Genomic DNA, 8,772 nt, shown 5'->3' with positions numbered 1-8,772 from the left:
ATCAACTAAGCAATGAATTATTTCAAAAGGCAAAAATTATAGATAGGAAAGATAAGAAGAAAATTAATCATGCGGATGTATTTGACATTCGAAGGCGATTGTCGGATGATAAGCAGAAACGAAAATACTTACCTAAAATATATGATCCTTTCGTGAATGGAGGCTTTCGTGCAGAAATCCAAAACAACGTTTCACTTCGACCATTTATTACAAATGAAACTGACACAACAAACTCCATTTTGGTAAATAAGATTCATGGTCTCCTTATTTCTAATAATAGTAATTCTCCAGAATTTGACCAGAAAATAGATCAATTTGATAGAAAATTATTATTAACTAAAATTGGGTTTTTTGTTAAGTTAATCAGTAAATTTTCGGAAAAATCAGTATCAAGTTTGGATTTTGACGCACTTCACTTATTTCTAGAACATGAACAAGGAAAAATGTATTCCGAAGAAAGAAAAAAAAAACTTTTTTTCCGACGCAAATAAGTAAAGAAGTTCCTCGATGGGAATACCAATTGATCGACGACATTGAGGTAGGGATGGATCCTACCATACACACAAAGGATCCTCAGATTTGTTGCCGATTACCGGGTGAGCAAATTGTTTTCAGTTGTGAGACACTGTTCTCTAAGACGGATGAGGCTTACAATCGAGATTTTTCGAGGAAGCATCCATCAATAGACCCAAGTACGTACTTTCGTATCCCGCATTTTCTATGGGAAATGGATTTCGACCGAGAGATTATCAGAGGATCCGTGCACGGTCAAAGGCGTAAAATAGCCATTTTGAAACTCTTTCAAGCAAATGTCCATTCCCCAATTTTTGTAGACAACTACCCGTTTGGTGGTCTTTTCGATGATATCGTCCAATATGTGAAAGAATATTTCAGGAAACCTGGCACTGATAATTCGGAATTTTTGCAGTTTCAGAAAGTGCAAGAAGAGAGACGGAAAGAGGACCAGAAAGACGAGATTGAAAACAGACTTGAAAAAATCGAAGAGGCCTGGGAGAGCATTCTATATGGTCTAGTAATCAGAAATTTTGTAATATTATTCCAATCAATATTTAGAAAATATATTCTATTACCTTCATTGATAATCGCTAAAAATATAATTTGTATCTTATTATTTCAAAATCCGGAATGGTCAGAAGATTTTAGGGATTGGAGAAAAGAAATCTATGTTAAATGCACCTATCAAGGCGTTCCAACAGGTAGCAACACATTGCCAATCGACTGGTTCTAGGGCGGTCTTCAGATAAGGGTCTTACACCCTTTTGTTCTGAAACCTTGGCACAATAAACCTAAGGTACGATCTACTGAAGGAAAAAAAAGATACACTCCAAAAAGCGTACTTGAAACAACCGCCTTTGGGAAAAAACTTCTTGTTTTTAACAGGTTATGGAACACTAGTCGAAGCGTACACTGATGAGCATGTCCCAAACCCATTTGCATTTTTGGGTCCTATTTTCAATCAAATAACAAAACAATTGAAAAAAGATTTGAAAAAGTCTTTTCGAAAATTTGATAATCAAAAAGAAAGAAAAAACAGGTCTCCAATCATGGGAGAAGAATTAAAACAAATAGAAAATGAATTGAGTGAGATCCAAAAAAATCACCAATTAATCCAATGATTGAGGAATCGCCCAATATAATTCAATATATTAATCGGACAAATTCAGAAAAAAGGATAAAAGATCTTAATGTTAAAACAAAGACGATCTTAAAACAAATAGAAAAAATGACAGAAGAAAAAAACGAGGGGGTTATAACTGATGCTAAAATATTAGAATTTAAAAAAAATCGTTTCCAAATTCTACAAAGAAGAAACGTTCGATTAATCCGTAAATCCTATTGTTTTTTTCAAATTTTCATGGAAAGGTTATACATACATATCCTTACTACTAACCACGTAGAAGGTTTCCTTACTTCGAGCATTGTACAATGTTATCTTAATTATATTAAATTTATTCGTTATTTATTTGAATTAACAAATAAAATTGTAAAGAAATCCATTTAAAATTACAATATAAAAAAATGAACAAAAAGTTTATAAAATAAATCAAAGTATAATTCCCTTTATGTCGACTATAGAGAAACCTTGGAATATGAATTCAGAGAATTCTTGTGATGTATCTTCTTTGTCACAAGCCTATGTATTGTTTAAATTATCTCAAAGCCAAGTTAGTAATGGATATAAGTTAAGATCTATTTTTGAATCTCATGGAATATCTTTTTTTTATGAACAATGAAATAAAGGAGTATTTATTGAGAATACAAGGAGGAAGATTAAATTCAAAATTAAGAGATAAGAATCGTCCCGATTCTATAATGAATCAATGGACAAATTGGTTAAAGGTTCATTATCAATATGCTTTACCTCAGAGGGCATGGTCGAGATTAGTACCACAAAAGTGGAGGAATAGAATCCATGAACAACGGGTGGCTCAAAATAAGGATTTAGATGAATATGGTTCATCTCAAAAAACCCTATTAATTTTTTCCAAAAAAGAACAAGTGGACTTCGTAGAATTAGAAAACGGAGCAGAAGTCGACTTAGTAAAAATGAAAAAAAAATATGGATATGATCTTTTCTCCTATCAATATATAAATTATGTGGATAAGAAAAGATCCTATATTTATGGATATAAATCAGAGTCTTATAACACACCTAAAAATATCAAAGAATTATTTGATATAATGGGCGATAGCTTTATCCAAAATTATATAGGAAAATATGGTATAGATATGGAAAAAAATATGGATAGAAAGTATTTTCATTGGATGGGAAAAAGAAAAAAGAATTCCATAACGAATCAGAAAGTATTGACCCCAAGATTTGGTTTTTTTTCAAAAGTAAGTGCATATAAGAAGAATCCTTGGATCTTACCACTAGATTTCTTTTTTATGTCATTTTATACAAACAGTAACATTACTGATAAAATGCAGTTAGAGTTAGAAAAGAAAGAATACGAGATTACATAAAATCTAAATTTATATCTCGCAAAGTATTATACGATTCGTCCCCATCGTCGCCATCGTGGTTCTAATATAATTACAGAAAGGTCGACTCTATTTAAAGAACGTGATTATTTAATAAACAAATATTTGGGTTATTATGGGGACTGTGGGCGTGGCATCAAAGAGGATATGTTTCAGCATTTTAACATACAAGGTTACTTGCTTGAGTTGAAAAAGCTAAAAAAAATCACTATTGTGGCTATAAAAAAGGGGATATAAATATAGAAAATTTGGTGCGTATCACCAACACGGACTTTTGTTATGGAAACGCCAGGGACATAACAGAATTGCGGGACTACCTAATGTTTTTTATTGAACCCAATCGTGTTTCTATAAAAAATTATGAACAAATCTTTATATATCAAATCATAAGCATAGCATTGAAGCACAAGCGAAAAATTTCGAAAAGAAACTCAAAAAATAGTCGTCTTGAGAATTATGATTTCCTTATTCTCGAAAATCTTTTATCCCCTAGACGCCGTAAAGAATTGAGAATTCTAATTTCTTTGAACTCTAGGAATAGAAAGACTGTGGATAGAAACACAATAAAGGAGAAAAAAAATTCTTCTGAAGTTTTGACTAAAAATAAGGATCTTGATAGCGATACAAAAAAACTAAAGAATTTAAAATTCTTTCTTTGGCCAAATTATCGATTTGAAGATTTAGCTTGTATGAACCGCTATTGGTTTGATACGCATAATGGAAGCCGTTTCAGTATATTAAGAATACATATGTATCCTCGATTGAAAATTTGATTGAAAATCTAGATTTTGGTTCTGTTTATCATTATCATAATATTTCTTGTAACATATTCATCTGATATCTGATATGTGAACATTTATATATATATATATATATATATATATATATATATATATATATATATATATATATATATATATATATATATTAAATAAAATAAACGCCCACACGCATTGTGGGATTGATACGAATTCAATGATGTCTCCATTAGATAGAATAGATAGAAAGAAATCTATAGAAAAATTCAAAAAAAGAAGTGTCATTACTATTACTGATCAATAAAAATATCTACCAAAAAGGAGGGGGGAAAGCTTTTATTTTATGATAAAAAATTCTGTTATTTCAAAAAAAAAAAAAAAACCCGGGATCCGTTGAATTTCAAGTATTCAACTTCACTAATAAGATACGAAGACTTACTTCACATTTTGAATTACACCCAAAAGACTATTTATCTCAAAGAGGTTTACGTCTAATTCTGGGAAAACGGCAACGACTATTGTCGTATTTGTCAAAGAAAAAAAAATACGTTATAAAAATATAATAAGTCGGTTGGGTATTTGGGATTCACAAATTAGGTAATTTCAAGAATCATTTTCAATTATTCGATTTATTAGATACTGAATTTTGATGAACTTTTTTTTGAACGATTCATGGAAGAATGAATCGAGGAAAAACCTATGAATATCCCAGCTACAAGAAAAGACCTCATGATAGTAAATATGGGGCCTCAACACCCATCAATGCATGGTGTTCTTCGACTTATTGTTACTCTTGATGGTGAAGATGTTATTGATTGTGAACCAATATTGGGTTATTTACACAGAGGTATGGAAAAAATAGCGGAAAACCGAACAATTATACAATATCTGCCTTATGTAACACGTTGGGATTATTTAGTTACTATGTTCACAGAAGCAATAACTCTAAACGGACCGGAACAATGGGGAAATATTCAAGTACCTAAAAGAGCTAGCTATATACGAGTAATTATGTTGGAGTTAAGTCGTATAGCTTCTCATCTACTATGGTTGGGACCTTTTATGGCAGATATTGGTGCACAAACCCCCTTTTTCTATATTTTTAGAGAAAGAGAATTAATATATGATCTATTCGAAGCTGCGACAGGTATGAGAATGATGCATAATTTTTTTTGTATTCGAGGAGTAGCGGCTGATCTACCTTATGGTTGGATCGATAAATGTTTTGATTTTTGCAATTATTTTTTAACAAGGGTTATTGAATATCAAAAACTTATTACGCGAAATCCCATTTTTTAGAACGGGTTGAAGGAGTGGGTGTTGTTGGTAGAGAGGAAGTTATAAATTGGGGGTTATCAGGACCGATGCTTCGGGCTTCTGGAATACAATGGGATCTAAGTGAAGTTGATAATTATGAGTGTTACGAGGAATTTGATCGGGAAGTTCAACGGCAAAAAGAAGGAGATTCATTAGCTCGTCATTTAGTTCGAATTGGTGAAATGGTGGAATCTATAAAAATAGTTCAACAGGCTTTGGAAGGAATTCCAGGGGGCCCTATGAAAATTTCGAAATTCGCTGCTTTGATAGAGAAAAGGAGCCAGAATGGAATGATTTTGAATAAAAAATAGAAAAATAAGGAATTTCGGTTTTTTAGGGCGTCTTCCATTATGTATTCTATAATAGAGGCTTTTGATTCTTGATTTTTTCCTAGTGAATCAGCAAAGAATCGCAATAATCTGAGACGATTTTCTTAGAAATAGATTTTTTTTCCTAAACCGCAAAAAGACTCGTACCCAAGAAAGTTAGGGTAAAAAAAAGACCTATGACTATAATAATGGTTAAGATCTACAAGAGTCCCCGGCAACAGCGCCAATTTGATATGCTATCGCACACGGGTCAAAACGAGTAATTAGAAAAATGTAGTTTAGCGGAAGCGACAACTCGAGTATCGTATCACAAGGATTCTTGTATTATTCTTAACCTAATGAAATTGATTTAATGGGGGGTTTATGTTTAGTAGTCGATTTAGAAAACAAAGCAAAAAAAAGTGATTAAAATAAGCGATTATAAAATAAGTCAATCTACTGTTTTCGGTTTCCGGCTAATCATTCGTTTTTACCTACCAATTCCCAAAGCGGCTTCAATCTCTATTCGATTCAATTTCAATTGACAAGCGCAATAGATATATGACAGATTTATATTCCTATATGCCGAATTAAGCAAACGGATAAATACAATCGTGAGTTAAGCAAACACGACTTACACACGCAATTTAATGACATAGCGACGAAAACGGCGATTAATAGTTAGGAATGCAATCATACGAATTTAATCAAAACCTATCCATAAAATACAGATTAAGCAAATGAAATTTCATAGAATAGAATTGGAAAAGAACGAAATTAAATTAATAGAATAAAAACCTCAACGCCTTGGAAATTCGGTTACAGCAGATTGACTCTAGGAGATTAGTTCTTCTTCATGATCGCACAAAAGCAAAAAGTTATTGTGAATAATGTGTGTTTGCTACAGTACCACGGTTGTCCATTTAAACAGAGTAAGGGTTTCACTTATAATTCAAACTGGGCCGGAAAACCTAAATTTGGCCCAACAAATGGCCCAAAAGAAATTATTTCTTAAAGTACGAAACTTAAACGAATTATTTGAGATGTCTGCACTCCGAATCAGCTTTTGGCTTCAACACGAAAGTTGTAGCCCTTTCTCTTAGCTTTCCAGCGCATGTTAGAACACACAAAACGGCATCCTGTAGCTCAAGTTATGATCTAAACAGTCGACAGGTATCAAATAGCCGCTAAGACTGAAAATAGCAAACGAAAATAGATTAAAGGCAAACATGAACTTAAATCTAAAAATATAATAAAATATTAAAATAAGTAAAATAAACTAGATAAAAGCCTAAGTACAATTATAGAAGAATGTGCATCAAAAAAACTTGATAGTTACTTTTCTACTAGCATTTCATTGTCTGGAGATGCTTCTCTAACTTATTTTCTGAGAGCATATGTGGTTCTTTCAATTTCTTGATCCAAAATGGTATTAATGTTGACCTTGAACTACACATACACAAACAGAAAATACCTCAGTAGCACTATGAAAAACAAGAAAATAAAACAAAAATTAAAAAGACTAAAACTAAAATGTTACATAAACATCACCTTGTTGAAAAATCAACAGTCCCTAGCAACGGCGTCAAAAACTTAATGACTTCTCAGCAAGTGTATCAATAATGTCACAGTAATAAAAAGGATCAAATCCATAGAGTTTATCTTCAAGCAAGATAAAATGTGTGCAATGTATAAAAACTAGTAAAAATGGGAGTTTTCGAGTTTTAATGCGAAAAGTAAATGAGCAATTAAATAGAATCACGAAAGCGGTCAGGCTGTGTTTTAGGATCCCTTATTCCTCTATTATTTATGTTTGATGCCTTGTATGAATGATCTTATAACTATAACCCCATGACGAATTAACAAAATCATTATAGTTGATCCCTCATGAAATAACTTAATAACCACTACTGGGAGCTTTCTATCCCTGGTCTGCCAGCATAAGCAGGGTTAGACAATATATAGAACATTAATTCCATATGCCACTACTCGTGGTCTCCTATTCCTTTCAACCAGCGTAAGTACAACGGTTTCCCTAGGTCTAACACATATACTAATGGTCAGTATTCCATATGTGCACAAAATTAGATTAAAAGAGTATCTCACATAAAAAAGCATTAAGAACAATAAGAAATGGAATGAAATTATAGATCAAAAGGTTTATACAAGTCAAATCAACAAAGAATCCAACAATATTGAAATAGGTTCATCATAATACAACCTAACCTATAGAATCTTAACTACTCATAATTCAGATAACAATACCTCAATTGACGGATGAAAATAACATATGAATTCCCTTGAAGTAATGGCCTCCAATGACTTCAAATGCCCTAAAAATCACCCTTGGTGCTGTACAAATCTCACTTTGCTCTCTCCAAATCGTAACCCTTGTGAAAGTGCATAAAATCCCCTTTTATTAGCTTCAGAAGGGACTAGAACGCATTAGAAAAAATCCAGAAAAAGGGACCATTGTATGTGTAATGACTTGCATTGGCGCATGATGCATGTGTTATTGCCATATCGCGTGTGCGATGCTGCATGTGATTATTTCCAAAGCTGGACTTTTTTTGCGACTTTTCACTCTTTTTTTTCCACTAATTTCATATCTTCACACTTAACTATTTTCCCCACTCTTTGGTATTTCTTCTTCATTTTGGCTCATCTTTCACTTATTTTGATCCAATTCTTCGACTAAATTCATGTAATGATGGACTACCATCAGAGGTAAATTAACACTATAGGTCATTTCTCCTACTTTCTTCAAAATTTGATAAGGACCAATGAAACGCAATGTGAGCTTTCAAGATTTCAAAGCACGACCAACACCTGCGATGGAGTAACTCTCAAGAACACATGATCTCCCTTGTAGAATTCAAGTGTTTTCCTCCTTTTATCATAATAAATCTTTTGTATGCTCTGCGAAGCTTTCATATTCTCCTAAGTCATCTTGATTTTCTCAGTCGTCTGTTGAATGATCTCTGGCCTAAGTACAACACTTTCACCAGAATCATACCAACACAAAGGTGTCTTACACCTTATACCATACAACGCTTCAAAATGTGTCATTCTAACACTAGAATGGAAGTTGTTGTTTATGTAAACTCAATCAACGACAAGTAAGTATCCTAATTACCTTCTTGTTCCATCACGCAAGCTTTCAACAAATCTTCTAAAGGCTGAATAGTCCTCTCTGACTTACTGCCCGCCTGCGGATGATAGGCAGAACTTAACTACAATACGACTTGCAAGGATTCCTACAAACTCTCCTAGAACCTTGAAGTGAACCTCAGATCTCTATCTGAAATAATACTCAAAAGAATACCATGCAAATTGAAAATCCCGTCGATATACACCTCAGCTAACTTTTGCAACGGATAAAT

At 32.8% G+C, this 8,772-nt stretch overlaps 3 pseudogenes; all 3 read left to right on the top strand.

The window, feature by feature from the left end:
• The first annotated feature begins 2,021 nt into the window (after positions 1-2,021).
• On the top strand, positions 2,022-2,988 carry LOC127082505 (protein TIC 214-like; annotated as a pseudogene).
• Positions 2,989-3,034: 46 nt separating this feature from the next.
• On the top strand, positions 3,035-4,365 carry LOC127087206 (protein TIC 214-like; annotated as a pseudogene).
• On the top strand, positions 3,697-5,385 carry LOC127087204 (NAD(P)H-quinone oxidoreductase subunit H, chloroplastic-like; annotated as a pseudogene).
• The last annotated feature ends 3,387 nt before the right edge of the window (positions 5,386-8,772 follow it).

Source organism: Lathyrus oleraceus, chromosome 5, assembly GCF_024323335.1.
Source record: "Lathyrus oleraceus cultivar Zhongwan6 chromosome 5, CAAS_Psat_ZW6_1.0, whole genome shotgun sequence".
Classification (NCBI taxonomy): domain Eukaryota; kingdom Viridiplantae; phylum Streptophyta; class Magnoliopsida; order Fabales; family Fabaceae; genus Lathyrus; species Lathyrus oleraceus.
Note: the sequence above shows the minus strand (reverse complement) of the source record. Positions and strands in the feature narration are given on the sequence as shown.